The sequence below is a fragment of the Nylanderia fulva genome, unplaced genomic scaffold (genome assembly GCF_048542155.1).
Source record: "Nylanderia fulva isolate GAGA-0341 unplaced genomic scaffold, ASM4854215v1 Scaffold18, whole genome shotgun sequence".
Taxonomy (NCBI): Eukaryota; Metazoa; Arthropoda; class Insecta; order Hymenoptera; family Formicidae; genus Nylanderia; species Nylanderia fulva.
In genome coordinates this window covers 3,568,454-3,588,410 of record NW_028190055.1, presented here as the reverse complement: position 1 = coordinate 3,588,410, position 19,957 = coordinate 3,568,454, and the positions used below count along the sequence as shown (strand labels likewise).

The window sequence follows — 19,957 nt, the reverse complement described above, 5'->3', positions numbered from 1 at the left end:
ACTATCAATATATTCCTGCCGGCGCGAGGGAACAAAGTACGGGTCACTCTCTCACTTAGTTAACCGAGCTTCGGTGCTGGGGAAGGTTACCGTCCCCGGACTGGTTGGAGGACATCGATCTCTCGTTTCCTTCTTAGCTGAGTGAATCTGATTTTCAAAAGCACGTCCGTTTATATTCCCATGTCGCCGTGCTGCGAATTTTTCTCGAAACCAGTAATTGAATTGTCGTTAGTACGATTGCTGTGAAGTATCTTTTTATATTATTTCAACATTTTTATTTTTATATAAATATAAATTCTACTTTTCTTACGTTTCTCTTCTTCTTTTTAATTTCTATTTTAGAAATTTAGCAGAATTATATTAAACCATTGCACATGTGTTGCATATATCGATTTACGCATAAGAGGAAATAAGTTTTACTTCTAGGTTTGAAAACTATGGATATTTGTTCCACTGTTCCGTTCTTTTCTCTCCTCTTTCTCTCTTTTTCTCTTTTTCTCTCGTTCTCTCTCAGATATTTAGAAGCTCTACCTATAGCGACGTTCTATGTGTTGAGATACGCTTTCCACAACTTTTGCAATCTATCTCGCCACCCACAAGAATCGATACGTAAATACTAGACTACTCGTCGTAGACATGAAACTTCTCGTGACGTAGTTTGAGAATTTTCTGAATTTGTCAGACACATTTAACGCAGTAGTTTTGATTATTATAAATTCGTAATTTAAACATATATTTCTATATTCATTTATTTATATCTTTCATCTTTTGTAAGATGATTATCTATTATTTTCTTTCGTCTCTCGAGTCGCGAGGCCCAGAATCCAATTTACAATATCGAATTTTAAAAAATATTGCAATGTTACGCAATATTATATCCGTTAATATACATGAAAGAGAAATTCACACATTCTCCCCGAGCGATACGTGGGCAGGGTGGAGTGTAAATTTTTAACTTTGCAACTCGTGCAGTCGATTTAGCCTGAAGTTTACTGATAAAGTCGAACAGCGGGTTGCAAATAGTGAGGATACGCGATGCCGGGCTTAATGAAAATTGTTTACACCCTTAATGGTAATCTTTGAGCAGAATTGCTTTCGCTCTTTCCCCGCCGCGCGCGTCCGCGGAAATTCTAGTACGCAACTGATAGAGAGAGAGAGAGAGATAGAGATAGAGGGAAGCTCCCTGGATCCTCTCGCGCGCGTGGAGAGCACATTCGGTGCACGTTTCTCCTTTAGATCTGGGGAGCGTTAAGGATATCTATTTGTGTCGCCCGCTAGGTGGAAGCAATAGAAATTACAGCGGACCACGTTCTGGGTTGGCTCATGATTTGCATATTCGTTTGAAACAATATCCTCCGGGTGAGCGCGGCGGTAGGTCGTTTTAACGCGGCAGGGGCGCCGCCAGAGAGTAGAGGGAGAATTCGTCGCCTTCTGCGGAGGAGAGGACAGGGGTGGGAAGAGTGGGACGGGGGATGGAACGCGAAAAGAGACATGGCGATGGAAGGGGGCCACAAGGTGGTGGCGGTGTTCGACTGTTTCAATTAAAATAAGCATACGCCACTAGCGAGCCAATACTAGCGACCACCTTCTTCTATCCTTCTCAATCACCCATCAGCACCCTCTCTCTCTCTCTTCCTCGCGCTCGGGAAGATCGAAAAAAGTTATCCCTCGTCCGGGTGTGTTACTCAGTGTCGTCGAGATCTGAATGCGAAAGCAGCCGTTCAAGCTTGATGACATTAATACACGTTTCTTCGCGATCGATAATACGATTTATCGCCAGACATGAGCCAAGTCGTCGCGTCTCCTTTACAATTCAAAATATGGTATATTCGAAATTCACGTGGAGTTGGAATATATAGAGAAGATGTAGAATATTTTTTTTTTCAATATACATAGAGAAAAAAACGAGGATGACAATGAAATAACATCAATTGAGCTAATATTTTCAGACATCTGCTTCTACTCCGTTTATTCTCGATGCTTCTGCGCATCCTCTTCCCGGGAGAACGTGTACATATAAGATACTTTAAATGGAAAATCGAAACGCTTCGCAGATAACTCTCCTCGGGTGAGAATGTATTCAAAATGGCTGCCGGGCGGGCGGAAGCGTTATGGATAGGAAGGAGGTGGCGGTGAATCCCCTATGATGATACGAAACATATTCTACCTTTAAGATCCCGAAAGCCGCTCCCCCGTCTCAGCTATAAAATAAAGTTTATCGTTTTCATCCCTCCCTAGTCCTCCGAAACTTAATCGAAGATGGTGGATGCGAGGAGAGATGAGCGTCAAGAATTTTTTTTCTATTTCCGTTTCCGGTGTGACGAAATTATAGTAGACTTAATTGGGCCCAAGCAAATGAGATACAAAATTATGAGGACATAGAAATTACTTCGTCAAATAATAATTAGAAATTTTTAATGTGCTATATCTAATAAAACTGCTTAAAATGCAATTTAGTCGGTGATCAATGTAATGTGTAACGATTTGTTATGTATTTTTGTTATAGATAACAATAAGGAAGAGATACGTCAATCAACTTTTCCTGCAAATGCTGCGTGAAATGCGTGGGATGCCAATAAAGAGCGACGAGACAACATGAGGGTAAGTAATGTCAAATTTACCTTAGGGTTATTGACAGTAGGTGACATTCCCTCTTCATACCCCTTTTTCACATTACATGCTGAAATTCAATTATATAACCGTCTCGTTGATTTATCGTATTTATTTAATGCGCAATATCATGCAATATTATCGACACGTTTCAAGGGATGTTTTCTCTGCGTTGCGTCACTGCAAATTATATCAAAATATCGGAAGAATAAGAACCTTTAACCTTTTCTTCCCCTTTTAATACTGTCTCGATTATGCAATTAAAAGACAAACGTTATCTCGCAAATTTTTATTTATCACATCGCAATTTTTTAAAAACTAGTTTATATAAAAAATTCACTTTCTCTAAAAAATAAGAACTAAAAAACTCTTCGAGTGTGTATCTTAATTTTATTTCTGGATATATATTGTATAGAAAACGATTAGAAAAGCAGCGTACTTAGACAGGTAACATATATATATATGTTACCTATCTAAGTACGCTGCTTTTCTAATCGTTTTCTATACAATATATATATATATATATATATACGAATAGCGCGTACTCTCCAGCCGAGCACGAGGTACGATCAGAATGCGCCTTTTTTCCCTCCACGGTGTTACTCTCCTCGTTCGCTTTTAGCGCTTCGCAGTAACGGCATCGTTGAGCCGCGTAAAGGATAATCCTCGATAACGATGTCGTACATTCCGAGAACGACGTCAAAGGGTGGATCGATATGCATTTTATGCGTTAAGGGCGACCACATTCGTTTCGTATTTGCTTTTGTTAGGAACGTCGACAATGTTAGTAGCGCGTCGATGGACGTAACGTGCGAACTGACGTCGTCGCTTCGCACGTGCTAACTAAACGGAGATTCCGTGTCCGTTTATCCAGAAAATAATCCGGAGATAGCATCTTCTTCTCCCGTGTTGTCGCGTCCATAAACGACGAGGTAGCGTCATTTTAGGGTTGACGAGAAGTCGGACGGATGGGGGTTGGAGAGAAGGGGTGCTCGGAGAGAGATTAAAGATTATTTACGAGATGACGATAACGTTTTTGACGATAACATCTAACGATCGGCCTTGAAAGGGGAGAGAGAGAGAGAGAGAGAGGGACCCGACCGTTTTCACGACAGACCGAGCGGGAAATGCTGCTCGTCACGATGCATTCATTTATCTATTGGCTGGTGCCTTTGACAGCCGCTCGGCTTCTCGATGCCGGCGAAACGTTACAACCACCGACGGAGATAGTTATTAATTGTCACAACCACAGCACACGCTGTAAGAAACTTGTCCCCCGCGTGTCTGCTCTCCGACCAACATCAATTAACTTTAACCGTAATTTACACTTTAGCCCTTTTTTCTCGAGATTTTGATTTTGAAAATAAATGAAGAAAAAAAAAACCGGTTTTTATCAAGCATTAATTTTTTTGACATATCATGAAATTGTCAATTTTAATTTTTCGTAATTTTTGAGAAAAAAAAATTATTAAATTAACAAATATTTATTTCAATACTGTTCAATCAATCATTTATTTGAAACAAATAAATATTATCTGTTTTGAAAAGGATTTTTTTATATCAAATAAATATTTTTCACATCAAATCAATATTATTAGTCTCAAATAAATGATTTATTAGACGATAAATTGAAATAAACATTTATTCGAATTCAATAATTTTTTTTTTCAGTGGATAAATATATTGCATTCTCTTCATACTAATGTTATTCGAGCGAGAGTCCTTCATTCGCGTCGCAGGCTCGACGGAGAAAGGGATGTCATGAAACAAGGGAGGCGCGAAAAAATTATTAAATTAACAAATATTTATTTCAATACTGTTCAATCAATCATTTATTTGAAACAAATAAATATTATCTGTTTTGAAAAGGATTTTTTTATATCAAATAAATATTTTTCACATCAAATCAATATTATTAGTCTCAAATAAATGATTTATTAGACGATAAATTGAAATAAACATTTATTCGAATTCAATAATTTTTTTTTTCAGTGGATAAATATATTGCATTCTCTTCATACTAATGTTATTCGAGCGAGAGTCCTTCATTCGCGTCGCAGGCTCGACGGAGAAAGGGATGTCATGAAACAAGGGAGGCGCGAAAAGGGATGATACATACGGTCGCCTCTCTTCTACGCCAAAGAAGGACGATGGGAGGGGGAGTGTTGTTATTTACGGTATTTAGATAACCGGCTTACGTAGGGTCCTCACACTCCCTCTCCCCCATTGGCAGTGATCGCGCGCCCGAGATAACGACGCAACGTCACCGTAGCCGGCAACCTGCGAGGATCCGCGCGCATTCGACTTGTAGATTATTATAACGAGCATCGCGTTGCATTAGCATACGTATCTGTTCTCCCGGGAAACCTATGGCCGCTGTGTTGCTGCTGCTGACGCAGTATTATACCGAGGAATTAAGGTGCCTTTTCATACGCAGCAGCAAATCAGTCACGTGATCAAAATTTATTAGAGCATATATCTTTGTCCTCTTATTATTTCAAGGTTAAAATTACGATTTTTGCTTTTATATTCTCATAATAACTTATAATAAATCTCTATTTTATTTTTAAAATCCATTATTATACTAATTACTAATATAATAATAATAATTAGAATCAACTATAGTTGCGTGTTCTTCTGCTTTGCTGCCTTTGCTGTGCGTTCAATTGAACTTCAATAGCAACAAACTGCTGCGGCAGCATGCTGCACATGAAATGGTACCTTTACTTCTCTCTCTCTCTTTCTATCTCATCGCTTACTCATTCTAAAATTATGTCTCTGACCGCGATACGGTTTCCTCTGCACGTCGTTTTGTCTCTTGTCTATTGGGTCGTTCAAATCTGAACGTTATATATTATTTCAATCTATATCTATTCTATTAAGTAGCAATAATTATTATGTCTGATTGTCCCGAGAGGTGAACGTACGCGATATGATTTATGAAAACGATTTTATTGTTCGGATTTCTCGAATAAACGTATGTTTAATGTATATCTTAAAATAATAATATGATGTTAACTTGAATTATTTTTGCACAGATTTTAATTTTGATAAATTATTAATCGTTGATCCTTTAAAATCTCTTTAATTCGATCAGCTTAATAAAATATATCATTTAAAACATTCTTCATTAAGGTTATTTTATTTTCATATAAATTTATTTAAACAAGTTCTTGTTATCGATTTACTGGTAATATGGTATCAAATCAGAAATAGCAAAAAAAAAAATACTTTACTCGCGAAATAATTCAAATTAAAGTATAGGATTTGTTTTAAAGTGACTTCTCATAAAGTGAAAAAATAATTTGGCAAATGCGTTGTTTTATTCTGCTTCTAATTTTTACGCAACCATGTCCAAGAAAAATCTGAGAATAAACTTAATAATATAATAAGTAGCGGAAGTCAGTGTGAGAGCCGGATTTCGGGAAACGGCAGATTTTACTTGATATTATCTAATTGAACTAAAGGGGAAGGATACGTCGTTCTGCTCTAACTTCATGGTCGGTCGCGCGTATCTTCCGGGAAGAGTAGATTCGATCTCTGTTATTCCTCGCGTGTTTGAAATAGATTTTGAAAAACATTATCTTATTTTGATGCTATCCAACCTTGCCGAGACAAAATCAAAGATGTTGTCGCGAACCATAAATAATTTTCGCAGTATTGTGCAATATATTAATTTATGCAATATTGCCTTATTACTGCAAAAAAACCCTACACAGTTTTGTAACTATAAATTAAACTGCTAAAAGCGAGGAATACAATATATATATATATATATATATACAATATATATATATATATATATATATATATATATATATATATATTTAAAAAAATAAAGCCAAAAATAAGAATAATTTTTGCGGTATATTATAATCGCGCGAGAGAGAGAGAGGAAGACGATGAAAAGTATCGACAGATGAAGGAATGCATGAAAATCCGCCCTTGGAAAGAAAACGTCGTGAACATGTACGTACCGTTCTTTGTTCTCCTCGCGTGTTACTCTTTTGTTCATCAGCCCCGATAGCGATGTCGAACGAGGCGAACGAAACGATCTCAAACGCTTGTCCGGCATAGTCGGCGGACATGACTCGGTGTGATCCGATAAACGGATAGATATCCGTCCGTCTATGTCCGACCGGCACCACTATAATTAACGCTGACCTCCTGACGACCCGCCGGCAATTTTAGTATAAGCGTACGATACGAAACACGGACGATCATAATAATCGCGGGCAAATCTTTCTGACTTGTCAATCAGCCGACTGACACACGATGGTGGGTTGTTGCCCACCGTGGGCACCGGCTCGCGTGTTTTGCGTTGCACGCCAACTTTGCGAATGCTCAGCCATTAAGCCGTGCTTTTCTTACTTCCTCGTTCGAGCCCCGCCGCGTGTACCCTCCTATCGTCGTCAACCTTTTGCGTGTGCGGTCCGTGGTTTCTCCGTATTTACAGGTAACACCGAAGAGTACACCATTTGGACGTCGCACAGTCCAATCCAAGCGATCGCGGTTCTCCGTATATAACTTGATCCGAGTCTAGAGAGTCAATTTTATGGGACTCACACATACACACACACACACATAGATGAAATGATTATAACGAAGTTTCTCCTATGTAATTATTCTGGCTTTTCTGCCTTTTCTCGATCTTTAAGTTTCGACGTACACGGAAAGAGCATCGTGCGCATGATTCAGAGCCAACAATTATTGCTCCATCTCCCCGTTATGGTCTTTTCGAAAATTGGTGATTCGTCGAAATGGTTCGTGGGTGAAATCACAATTATCGGATCGTGGCACGACATAGATTCACATACGGTTACAATGGGATACTCGAGTGGGATACAATGTATGAGCTTTATTGTCCCCTTGAAAGCAACGGTCAGTTTGGTCCATCTGCTGACCCTGCGATAGTTGCTACCACGTACTACTGCAGTCATCAATTGCATCGATTGCAACAAATTCCTAGTAGACATGCATTTGAGAGATATGCTTTCGATACGCTACAAATTTATATGATACGTCAATATTTTTGACGTATTATATATATATATAAATCTTGTACATATTTTATGTATAAATTAATATTCTTGATATATATATATAATCATTGATATATAATCATTAAATAGACGTACATATTAGACAACGAATAAAACCAATAAAATCGTGCTAAAAAATTTTCCGAATTTCTATAATCATGTAACGATAGTAAAGATTTTTCGATTTGAATTGATAGTAATCGAAACGCGTGTACGTGCAAGAAATCAGTCTCCATGATTACAGAAGTCAATCAGCCTCTAGGGAGGATCATTAAATTGCAAATGCAAATGGTGAATGGTGAAGCCCAACGAGGGTGCACCAAGTGGCCGTTAATATGCGCCAGATCCATTAATCATAACCCGGGGGATTCTGCGAGCAAGGACGTTCGTTCGTACATACGTGTATGTTAGAGTAGGACACGTTACGCTCGCGTGAGTGTATGCGGGCTAAAACTGAAACAGGTTAACGTTAGACACTCCCCGTTGCACGCCGGGGGGATATTCAGCATTGTTCGTGGCGCCGGGCTACCCTAAATATTAACAATGAGCGAACAGGGGTCAGTACAACCCTCGAAAACTTTCTCTAATTCCTCACCCCATCTCCTTCTTATCCACTCCCCGTGTCTGTCTTCTCGTATACCCATGTCTACAGGCGATCTAAATTTTTCGCTATAGCGTACAGCATTTACAAATCGCCTATAGAATATCCACACACGGGCCAAGAGATTATTATTTCAGTATTTATTACGATATTATTTTATAATTGCACTGTTGTCAAAATTAAATAATAATTGATCAATATATTTAATGGTAGGAATAAATTGACGTGACTACATTGCAGTTTATGTATTCAACTTTTTTATTATATATTGGTTCATAGATTGTCATAGTAGGATTAATTATATGCAAAGATACTAATTATGCCGCTGAAGATATAAATGAATAATAATCAAGTTTATTATATCTTTAAAATAAATTTTTTCAATTACATTGGAAAATTTAGATTGTAGTGTACGTAATTTCTGCAAACGGGGCGTAAGGTTTTTAATGCAGCAGCGCAAATCATTTGGATAACATGAGCAACAGTCATTGCTATGTGAGTACTTAAATTGTGACAATATGAAAGGCGACATCCCTAAATGGACCAGTTGCAAAGGCAATATGTACCGTGTGGCACGCGATTGCGCTTACAATGCGTTCCCATATACGGTGGCATACATATGTTCTGGCCAGTGATTCTTCTCTTTCCATGCTACCTTTTTCGAATACCGTAAATACTGCATTCTTCATCCAGATGACGCGGCGATAAAATATTCTTTGCATATTAATCGCAATAATGACTTTTACATGACAAATATTTCATAAAAATTTGAACGCTTATAGGTATATCGAGATAAATATTTAATTTCTTGATTAATAAAAAAGAAGATTGCATAGAAATAATATGAATGTTTTGTCGCTAATATAATGAGAGATTATTTGACTTGGTGTCAATTTTTCTTCGGTAGAAATGTCATAAAAAATATTGCGCTTTTGAATTATATAAAGTATTTTTTGTTAATATTTTTCACATATCTTTTCTAAGCGTATCTATATAATCTTAGCATAATCTTAGTCTAAAAAAAGAAAGTTAATTAATTGATGCGCGCGAGCGCAAATTTAACTACGAAGGAATCATATCTCCTGAAGGCATAATTACGCGGGCGTTTTAGCATCGTTCTTTATTACGTAATAAAACGGAAGAGAGACGAGTTCGTGGAGCGGAGCGTGCAGCAGCTGTCGGCGCGACGGAATAATCGTAATAGAATTGTCAAAACGTACTCGCGCGTTATTTTATGAGCGTGAATGGATGCGAATCTCTCGCGCGCCCGGATGGGGGAGGACTTCTTTAGCGAGAGGCGCAACGGATCCGTGGAGAATCGTTTCCCGGGAGAATTACCGGGGGTATTATATCGAACTGGCAGAACGGCGAGAGATAGGGGTCTGGGTGCAAATGGAGTAGCCCGGCGGAATATGCTAGTGTCACGAGAGAGGACGCTTACTAATACCTCGGATTATACAGATATCTCCATGGTATATCTTATTCGCGCGATCGCGCTCCGCTATACGCGCTCGCAAAATATATACGCGCGCACGTATTGCGTTCTTTCGGAGAAATTACCATATCTCGCGATAAAAGTCAGAGTCACCGCGGCATTATCGGCATTATTTTTTCGCTTAACAAAAATATGGGTACACCTTATACACGTCCGGTTACACGGGGCATTTGTAAAATTGCAAGATCGGGATCTTTGTTTTCTTACATTGTACCGTGTTGTCGCGTGAAGTCTTATCGGAGTCAAATCAAAAAACGTCACTTTAAATGCTGCAAATTATATACGTTATATACACGATATTTTCGTGGATGAAAGGAAACGATGTTAGCTTTCGAGATATCGCGTATATAATTTTCTCCGCGAAAAAAATTTAGATACGTAATAGGTTTTAAAACAGTGGAATAAAATTGTAATCCAACGAAATGCTAAAATGTGCACTCGAAGATCAAAAGTGTGTGCTGATTTATATAAGAGATGGACTAGTTTTTCGCGGATGAAAGGAAACGATGTTAGCTTTCGAGATATCGCGTGTATATAATTTCCTCCACAAAAATTTGGACACGTAATAGGTTTTTAAAACAGCGGAATAAAATTGTAACTCTACGAAATGCTAAAATGTGCACTCGAAGATCAAAAAGTGTGTGCTGATTTATATAAGAGATGGACTAGTTTTTCGCGGATGAAAGGAAACGATGTTAGCTTTCGAGATATCGCGTGTATATAATTTCCTCCACAAAAATTTGGACACGTAATAGGTTTTTAAAACAGCGGAATAAAATTGTAATCCTACGAAATGCTAAAGTGTGCACTCGAAGATCAAAGGGTGTGCTGATTTATATAAGAGATGGACTGGTTTAAAAAATTCTCGGATCCACCAAACTGTGCATTTATTGCGTGGACTCCGATTCGAAAGGTGGTGTCGCGTAATTTTCTCGATTCGATGAAACCTGGGTGGATTCGCTTGGACGATATGTATATCGCGCCGTGTACCACGACTGGCTGGGGCTAGAGAGAGGTCGGATTGTAGATGGGGTTGCAGGGTTGCCAGATCGCGTAATGAAATATGCGTGACGAGAGGTCCCACGAGTCCGGGACTCGCTCTACTATTACTCAGTTCAGCTCAGCTCGGCGCGGTTCAGTTCTGCACTCGGGAAGGGTGGCACGTTATATTATTCAATTATGTCATTCGAGTTATACGCACACGGGCCCGCGCCAAGGTGAGACGGGGACAGAGAGCAAATAGATCGAACGAACGAGAAGAGAGACGGGAAGAGACAGCGTCCCCTTCTCTCACCCCCAACGACCTAGCAACTCTCGTATTCGTGAATAAGTGCGTTCGCGCTGCCTCCCGCCCTTTAAGGGCGCAGCCATTATGAAATTGTAGTTACTCGATTAATTTCACCCCGGGCGCGAATTATCATAAGATAATAGGCTGTCTCCCTCTTCCCGGGGTTGGTTCGCTCGCTCTCGCGCGGGACCGAGTTAGCGGTTCAATGAAATGTTTTATTGCCAATTACGGGGCGCTATTGGCGTCTCTCCTTCGCTGAAAGCACTTTACTAATTATTCCGCATGGACAGCCCTGTCTTTAACTTATGTAAAAGATTTTAATTGCAATTAAAACGAGCACTTGGACAATTCCTTATAATGTCCAGGGCAGTGATATTAACGATTGGGAGTGCGCTTCAAATATCTCTACCTTTTTTCTACCATTAAATTATTCCAAGGCTAGACTTATTAAAGTAACAAGTATGTTAGTTATACAGAACAACGTTAATGTATGTATCACGAACTTTAATATTATTCGTAATCACGCAAGAAAGGTTTCATTACTCGGTCAGGCGAATATTTTACAACGAGATGCGATCGGTCGAGAAAAGACTAGGCGAGCGGCTAAAGGCAAAGATAATAAATCAGGGCGCAAGATATTTCCCGTGCCGATGACAAACACAATAAGTCCCAATTTCGGTCATTTATATACGCTACGCCCGGGATAATATGACGGAGGATCCTTTGTGCACACACAAGGGGGTACCAAGCCGGGAATACGGCGCACACGAGTGACGTCACTTACAAGGACATAAATCAAAGCGACGGACGAAAGTTCCGGATACGGCAGTGATGTTCCCCGGGGAACTGGCTGGCTCAAGTCCTCTTTTGACTCACTCAAGGCGGATTCGTCCGGGCCAATTTCAAACATAAACGGGAAATACGCACGATTTCAAATCGTAGATACTTATATAAGGTATTTCAGAACTGGCGCAAAAGTTTTTAATGGCAGATTCCTGGTGTCATTCGGAGACGATTTTTTTTCAGCAAAAATGTCGAGACACCAATAATTTTCAAATTATAAGCAGTTGAAAATAAAGGCCTCGTGGAAATAAAATATTAATAAAACTACATTCTTTAGTTAATTTTAGGAAGAGTTTGCTTTAATAGAATTTTAATCTAAGGCTTAGTTATAAGAATACTAATAGCAAAAATACTAGGAAAACAAAAGATACCAGGAATCTGATATTAAAAACTTTTCCGCCAGTTCTAAAACATCCTGTATCGGATGCGTATGTAGACCAAAAGAGATTTAATCGCAATAATATCGTGCTGCGGAAACTGTATGCATTTTGTGACAATTTGATGTCCAAGCAACGAGATAGAAATGTATAAAGAAGATAAATACGTATCCAAGCAGCAGTTCGTTCCGATTAGTTGGCACGGATCACAACTGTATTCGCTCCCCCAATGCATCGGCCACGCGTTGCTCCGTTTCCGGTAAAGACGCGGATATTATGATGCCGGTCCTCTTCTGCCGGTTTCCGGATAACGTCAACTTCTGGATCATTGATTCTACCAATCGTTTTTCATTCTGATCTTTAGTTAATCAGAGAGAAATTCGTAACAATTTTCACGTGGTATGTAACAAAGCTTAAGTATCTTTTCTAATTTCATTGACACACGTAACATATACTAAAATTATATTAAATTAGACTCTATATCTAAAATAATTAAAAATAAAATTTTTCAAGAATATTTTATATCAAAATTTTCTTATAACGCTCGTATATAAAATAATAGGTATCGTTTGATTTTTTTTTTTCAATCTTGCTGTCGCATTTTGCAATTTTGTTGTCGAGCCACGCATTCGAAAAACGAAATGATTTATTATAAAGATGCGGACGCGATTATTATCAGGCCGACGAGGTGGGGATGAGCCCTTAAGTGAATCGTCAAATCGTTTCTGCCGCCCTTGGATTCGGTGCATGAACACATGTATCGCATGCTGTGCAAACAGATCGCGGGCGTGCGTCCTCTCTTCTCTCCCGTAAGCTGCATCTCCTTCTTTTCCTGTGGGACCCCTTTTTATTTTCGCCCCGTCTCCTTCTCTTTCACTCCCCCGCGTTGCTTTTCGACTCTCTCTCTCTCTTTCTCTCCGATCTATCGTTTCACCTTCGTCACTTGTCCGGAGAAGTGGGAATAGAATCGTCGCGCCCTGTTTATCCAGCTGCCGTATTTAAATGCCGCTCTAACGCGCCGTAAAATTATATGCAAAAATCCCCATAAAATATGTAAGTCCCCTCTAATGCACCGAGAAATTGTCGCGTTATATCGTCGCGCCTATGGGATTATTATATCGCCTGGCGTTTTCATCTCCATCGATCGTTGCAACGGCAGCGAAAAAGGGTGCACGCTTTGGATCTCGCGTGAAATTTAATGGATCCCCTTCGTTCATCTTATTCTCCAATGACATCTTTATTTTACGTCGCACTTTTTATGTTCTTGCTTTTTCTTATCCGATCACGATTCTTTGTCGCAAAAAAATTAATGCATTACAATCCAATTATAATTAATTTAATAATTAAAATAATGTTTTTTTTTCCCGTTAAAAAATGTAGCTAAAAATATTAGTTAGAAACATCGTAGCAAATATTTGTTTCCGCGTAACTCTTGCAAGTAGCTGATGTATACACTTATGCTCGTGCTAGTAAACAATTAGTATTAATAATGTAGCGAAAGATAGGACGAATAAGCAATAAAAAGTCACACGAGTGTCTTAATTTGAGTGAAGAAGGATGGATAATTCGTTCATGATAGCTACTAACCTGACTGGGATGCAAAGCAATTTGTTGGCAGCAGCTAACAGGTTGTCAGGTGTCGATGGGGGGCCTAACGCGCGCCAGCAGGGGTTCCGCTACCTAGCGATATAGTAAGACCAGCGGCGCTTATTCGCCTGCGACTCCACATATCATTCTTTTTTTCTCACTTTTTCGTTTCGGCTCGCCTTGTCACCCGTTTAAGTAAAATACATGTCAGTATTAACCTTTATTTCCTTATCCGCCTCGTATAAAGCTCCTCTATATGCGCATATTTAGAAACATTTTTATTGTATTTATATCTCTTCTATAGATATTTATTTGTATTCTTAAATAGGACACACATACGCACATAATGCGTGCTCGAAATCGAATACATAACTAATAAACCGGCGAAAAAATATATTATTATTCAAGATCGCTTGATTTTTATTCGTGCAAGATATGCGAATCTGATCGATATAATTATGTAAATAATTCGTGAAGAGAATATAAAGGGTATTCTGTATTAAAAAGAAATAATACATATGCGGCGCCCGAGAGGAATGATTGGATCAGACGAATCCATGTCGCCGATGACGTCCGGTTTTTTAAACTCCTTTTGTAATTCCAATATAAGAACGCGATGCCACATGATATATTTATCACCAAACACCGGATGCAGATCAATATTCATAAGGTAGTTGAGGTACGAGTCGCGTCACGCTCATTGACTATGGCGGCCTGGCATTATTATTTTAATCAGTTCGTATAATGTCTCTGCAAATTACACAGTGGATTGGATTTAATGACCGGAAGAACTAACGCGGTGTGTCAGCAACGGATGAGAAATCACTATGAAACTGAAAAGAGTGTCTCTATTGTGCGCGCACATTTTATACGCGCATTAGATAATATTTAAATTTTAATATATACTCTTAAGTCTTCATAGATTTAACTAGAATCTCTACATCACATATTATTATATCATGTTGCGTTTGATAAAAAATACCGTGGATAAGATTTTCATTTTGTAAAACGATTGAACGTAAGGATTGTGAGGATTTTTCACGGTAATCGTTCTAATATTGTCGTCATTTTTCATCATTTAAGTTAAGCCTTCAACGATCCCGGCGACGATTTACACTTTTATCAACGTTCACACACAAAAGCGAGACGTTTAATTATCGACATATCACTGTCTCGACCTAAGGCGATGCTGTTAGGAATACCAACGCGAAGCGGGCACCCTCTCTTGTTATTGATTGTTTCCTTGTTTATTGTATATATTAGATTTAATTCGAAGTTCCGGTAGATCAGGTCAGAGGGGTGGCTGGGATGTAGTGGTGTGCGTCGGCGAGGCTGCAATAACTGTCAAACGGTTCCTCGTTTTTAAATCCCTCTTGTAAAGTAAAATGAGACAAGCCCAGCGGCTTCTGTCTCTCTCCCTCTCCCCCTTTCCTTTCCTCCCTTTCTCTATTTCCGTCTTGCTCTCACTCTGGCTCCTCCATCCTTCGTTTCCGCGAAGGTCGGTAAAGCCAATCCCCGCGCTGAGGGTTGCACAGCGTGGAATCATCGTGTACGAGGGTAAGCGAGCGGGGGTGGTGCCGGGGGGTGGGTGGGAAAGAGGGAGAGGGAGTCATCCACCCCGATTCTCTCTCGGCGTTCTCTATCTCTGATAACTCACGTCAATACAACGCTACAACCTTCCAAGAGCCGGAGGTGCTCTCCTGAAGATTTACCGTTTGACAGTTTTATTGGCCAATGTCGATTGGATTTCGAAATCATGTCGTACCTCGCGATCTCCGCGCGATGCGGATTCTTGCGCCGAATTAATATCAAATCGATTTGGCATCTCGCTTTCACATTCAGCAATTATACAAATAATATGATTAAATACAAACAGAGAAATAATATGGAAAAATTATTAGTTTAAGATAGAATCTCCTTTTAAATAAAAAAATTATTAATTACTATTAATAAACTATTAATTTTTATGATAAAATTCTAGAAAATAAGGAGCTAAATTGTACATTCTGTTCTTCATTATTCCTGAAAACCTCTATATATATATATATATTTATATCTAGCAATATTATCTACTACAACTTTATATACCTATAAAATTCGATAATTGTTTTTAATAATTTTTTTGATAATTCTTTCCAAAAAAATGCAGAAATACGCAAATATATCTTCGTGAAAAAAAATACGTCTCTCCTTATTCGCTTCTCGAAGCAAAATTACGTGCAATATATTTCTGTCCCACAACGACCATTTGGTTTCGAATGATCATTGTACCTCCGTATCTCGAAAACTGTCACGATGATTCGATTTGCGATTGCTCCGAATTATAAATAAATATACTTTTGCCACACATGCACACGCGAAGACACATCGTACGGTTGAGAGAGGCGCGTGTGCAAGCTTGTATACATAGGCTTATTTAATAATTTATATTATGCGCATGCACATAAATCGATGGACCGGTAAAGAAAGGCATGATATATGGGCTAATTTGACGTATCGCGAGGCTACCGATCGTATACCGTCCATGTACGGCCGAATGACCGACTGTAAATTACTGGCACGTCGGCGTAAAAACATCGAGAGCCCAGACTCCCTTGACGGACGTGAACGTTCATCGTCGTCGAAGCCTCATCGACGCTCGAATCCCCATTAGCTCCCGTCCAATATAAACATTGAATCGACTTTTCGTGCAATACATATTCTGCCGGTTGCTTCTCGTAAGTTCGTCAAGCATCTCTCGGTTTCGATCTCTTCGACATTTTTGCATATCGCACCGATCAGTCACGAACACATAAATATTCCTCAATGGGAACATGGACGTTGTAGATGGAAAATACAACGTGATAGTGATCGAGCTTGCGATAGAAATATGAATTGAAATAAGGAAAAATATTCATAAAATTAGAATTTAAATTAATACAATGTTTTTATCATACTTGGATGATATAATAGTAATGATGATGTTTAAAGAGTAACAGCTTTTTTTAATTCGATAGAAAAGATCCGATAATTAATATTCTTTATTATCGGATAAATTTATATTGACTTATATATGTTTAAAAATGTACTATGGGCCACACGTTCTACCATAATGGTGTTTTTGCTTCTCCATCGGTTGGACCACCGCGGAGATGAAGTCGTCCTCGTTCAACCTAGCATCTCTCATGCGCGCTTCTGATCTCGACAGCAGCGATTTGTTTAGTCTCTTTCGTGCAATTCTAACGTACGCTTTCAACAGAATTCAGGCCGTGGAAAGAAACTGCGTGACGACGAGGCTTTTATCAAAAGACCAAATCTGGAATCGTCTGAATTATAGAAATCGCAATAAAATCGATAGCGAAAAACAGATATTAGGGAAAAACGAAACGGTATAAAACATAATATTATTTAATCTATTATTATTATTCAATAATATTAACTACTACAGATTTATTAAACTAACTTTTTCTATCAAACTATCAGTCTATGTATTCCAAAGTGAATCATGATTCGAAGAATCATGATGTATTTAAACTTTATATTATAAGCAGGAGGAAGAAAATAAAGAGAGAGGAAGCTTTATTCTTAAAATATTAAAAAATGTTTTTCTAAATATTATATATAATAATTTAAATAAGATATTAAAATAATTATATACCTAAAAATTGCGCGAAAATATACATTGCATATAATTTAATATTTTTACATACAAATCTAGCAGGAGATTAAGATTTTCCGCTTTTCCTCTCTCCCTCGTCATTTCGTCGAGCATACCGATAGAGTCTCATAATTAAATTATAATATAACGTTTTAGCGTAGTAAAGTTTGTATCGTGCTCTAGAAGATGCGTAATAAAAACTTTAAGGCTGCGTAGATTACGTCTTTCAACAATGGGGGGACTTTCGAACAGTTCGGACAGGGAAACGATGTGATTTCCACTTTGCTCGAAGGAGAAACGGCGCGACTGAAAGAACCACCCACGGAGAACGGGTGAGGATTTCTCCTGATCATTTCGATCGCGCCGGCTTGCCTTTATGTGCATATTATGTATTTATTATGGCTGCCTACCAGGAACCGCGCGACAAAACCGTAGGAGCCTTATAAGAACTTCTCCTTTTGCTCCTCCGCGGGACCTCTTCGGGGATACCATTCCACATAACGTTCGAGAATCCCGTGGTCCCTCGAGCAAGGGGCTCATTAATTGACACCGCGATACTTGCCCTGCCGGTCTTGGTGGTCCGCTTGTCTCTAACGATACGCGCCAATCCCATCGATTTCGATCATTGATCTAACAGCGGGAAAAAAAGAAGCTCGTACGATTTAGAAAAATGATAATCAACATTGGTAGCAACCATTGTCTCTATAATAATCGGCAACATTTTTTTCTTAGATTTTTTTACACTATTTTTCTATATATTATTTATCATCTGTATATTATTTATTTAAATAATTATTGATGAAAAATAGATGAGATATTAAAAAGTGAAACTTTCGAGTTTACCTCTGCACAATATAATATTCCCTGCTTAAAATCAATTATTATAAATCTCTTCTGAAGGTTTAAGAGATTCCTGCCGGAATTTGGTGTCTTAGCATGTGGTTCACGTGTTTGATATATCTTTCATTTCATGCAAGCCCAAGCGAGAACGGTGTTGGCACATTTGGGAGAAATGTTCGAATCGATTTTTGGAATTTTTATTGTCACGTACGAACCTTTCTCTCCACGAAATTCGACTCGGCTGCGCGTCACGTACGGCCTATAGTTCGCATCATGCGCTTTCTGGAACTACCGTTCATTCATTTATAAGACAATCTGTAAGCCGCAGGCACAGAGACACGTTGACGAATGCTTCGTGACACCGTATACGTATAGAACTGGGCCGGTCATAACGCATTTACATTCTTTTCAATGTCGTACGCCACTGTTCAGCAGAGGCCACCTCGCGCATTGATATTCCTCACTCGAGTTCTTCGATTTATCGATCGTTCCTATAACCGCCATAAGTCTTATGTACGGAATAATAGAGCAAACGTTGCGTTTAGCTAAATTTATCTCGATTAATGAATGCTAGTTAAACTTCTCTTCTCACATTCAAAATTTCAATATACGTGCTCCGATTTGCTATAATAACTAACTAACTGATTTTAATATCAGAGCGCAGTATATTTTGTATAACATAAATGGATATCAGGGAACGGTAAATTTTGATTTGAGTTTCGAGACGAAACTGTTGATAATTTTGTCCCGGGACAAAAAAAGAGTTGGATGACGAATGGAGCGCGTAAGTATTCAAAGATCGATCGGTACTCGGCCTGGTTCTCCAAAGAGTGAAGCACATATATTGTATATATGCCTCTCTGCAGAATTGCTATTCCGCGCGTATATCCGTAGTAATAATAAATTATGATTCTCTTTTGAAATAGGAGGCATGCGGCTACCTAACGGATGGGCCCCATATTTACGATTATAATGTCCGCATAGCATTATTTCGATCTGGGAAACGCGAACATGACGGAATGCTATGCTCGGGGAGCTATCATGTCGCATAACAATACTTACATGCCGGTAATGGCATATCTGTAATGCTGATATTTGTATACGGTCCGATTGTGAATTACTATTCGGATCAGATATGAATATGATTATAGCGCGCTTATAATGCGAATATGTAAAGGTTTTCGTAGCGAGTATATACGCAACGATGAAGATATAAAATGACATTAGACGCGGCGCCGGTCGTTTCGGTAGGATTCTTGTCTTTTAATGCTGAATATACCGGAGATAAAATCAGCTCTTTACGGTTATTACGTTTCGCGTAAATAATACGTTCCATATACACGGAATAATTAAATTTTGTAGCAAATAAAACATGATAGTATTATATATTAATAGGATAATTTTTCATAAATTATTATTTATATGAAAAAGAAGAAATTTAATTTTAGAATTACATATGTTTAGAGCGAAAAAGAGAAGGGAGGGAAAGTATTTTATTAAATTTAATTAATTCAAATAATATTATGCAAAAATGTTCTTTAAATGGTATATAACACATTAGTATAGCGTTTCGAGAAGCAAGGCTTACAATAAGGCGCTTCTGTGCTGCAGTCGCACGATTGCGTTATAAGTAGCCT

General features: G+C 38.5%; 1 long non-coding RNA gene across 1 annotated transcript in view; it reads left to right on the top strand.

Annotated features, from left to right (window-relative positions):
• The window catches only part of LOC146723641 (uncharacterized), a 124,851-nt gene that overhangs the window by 43,806 nt on the left and 61,088 nt on the right, over positions 1-19,957 (top strand). Inside the window, exon 4 of the long non-coding RNA XR_014924478.1 lies at positions 2,507-2,601. This is a non-coding gene — a long non-coding RNA (uncharacterized LOC146723641). The remainder of the gene's footprint in view (positions 1-2,506; positions 2,602-19,957) is intronic.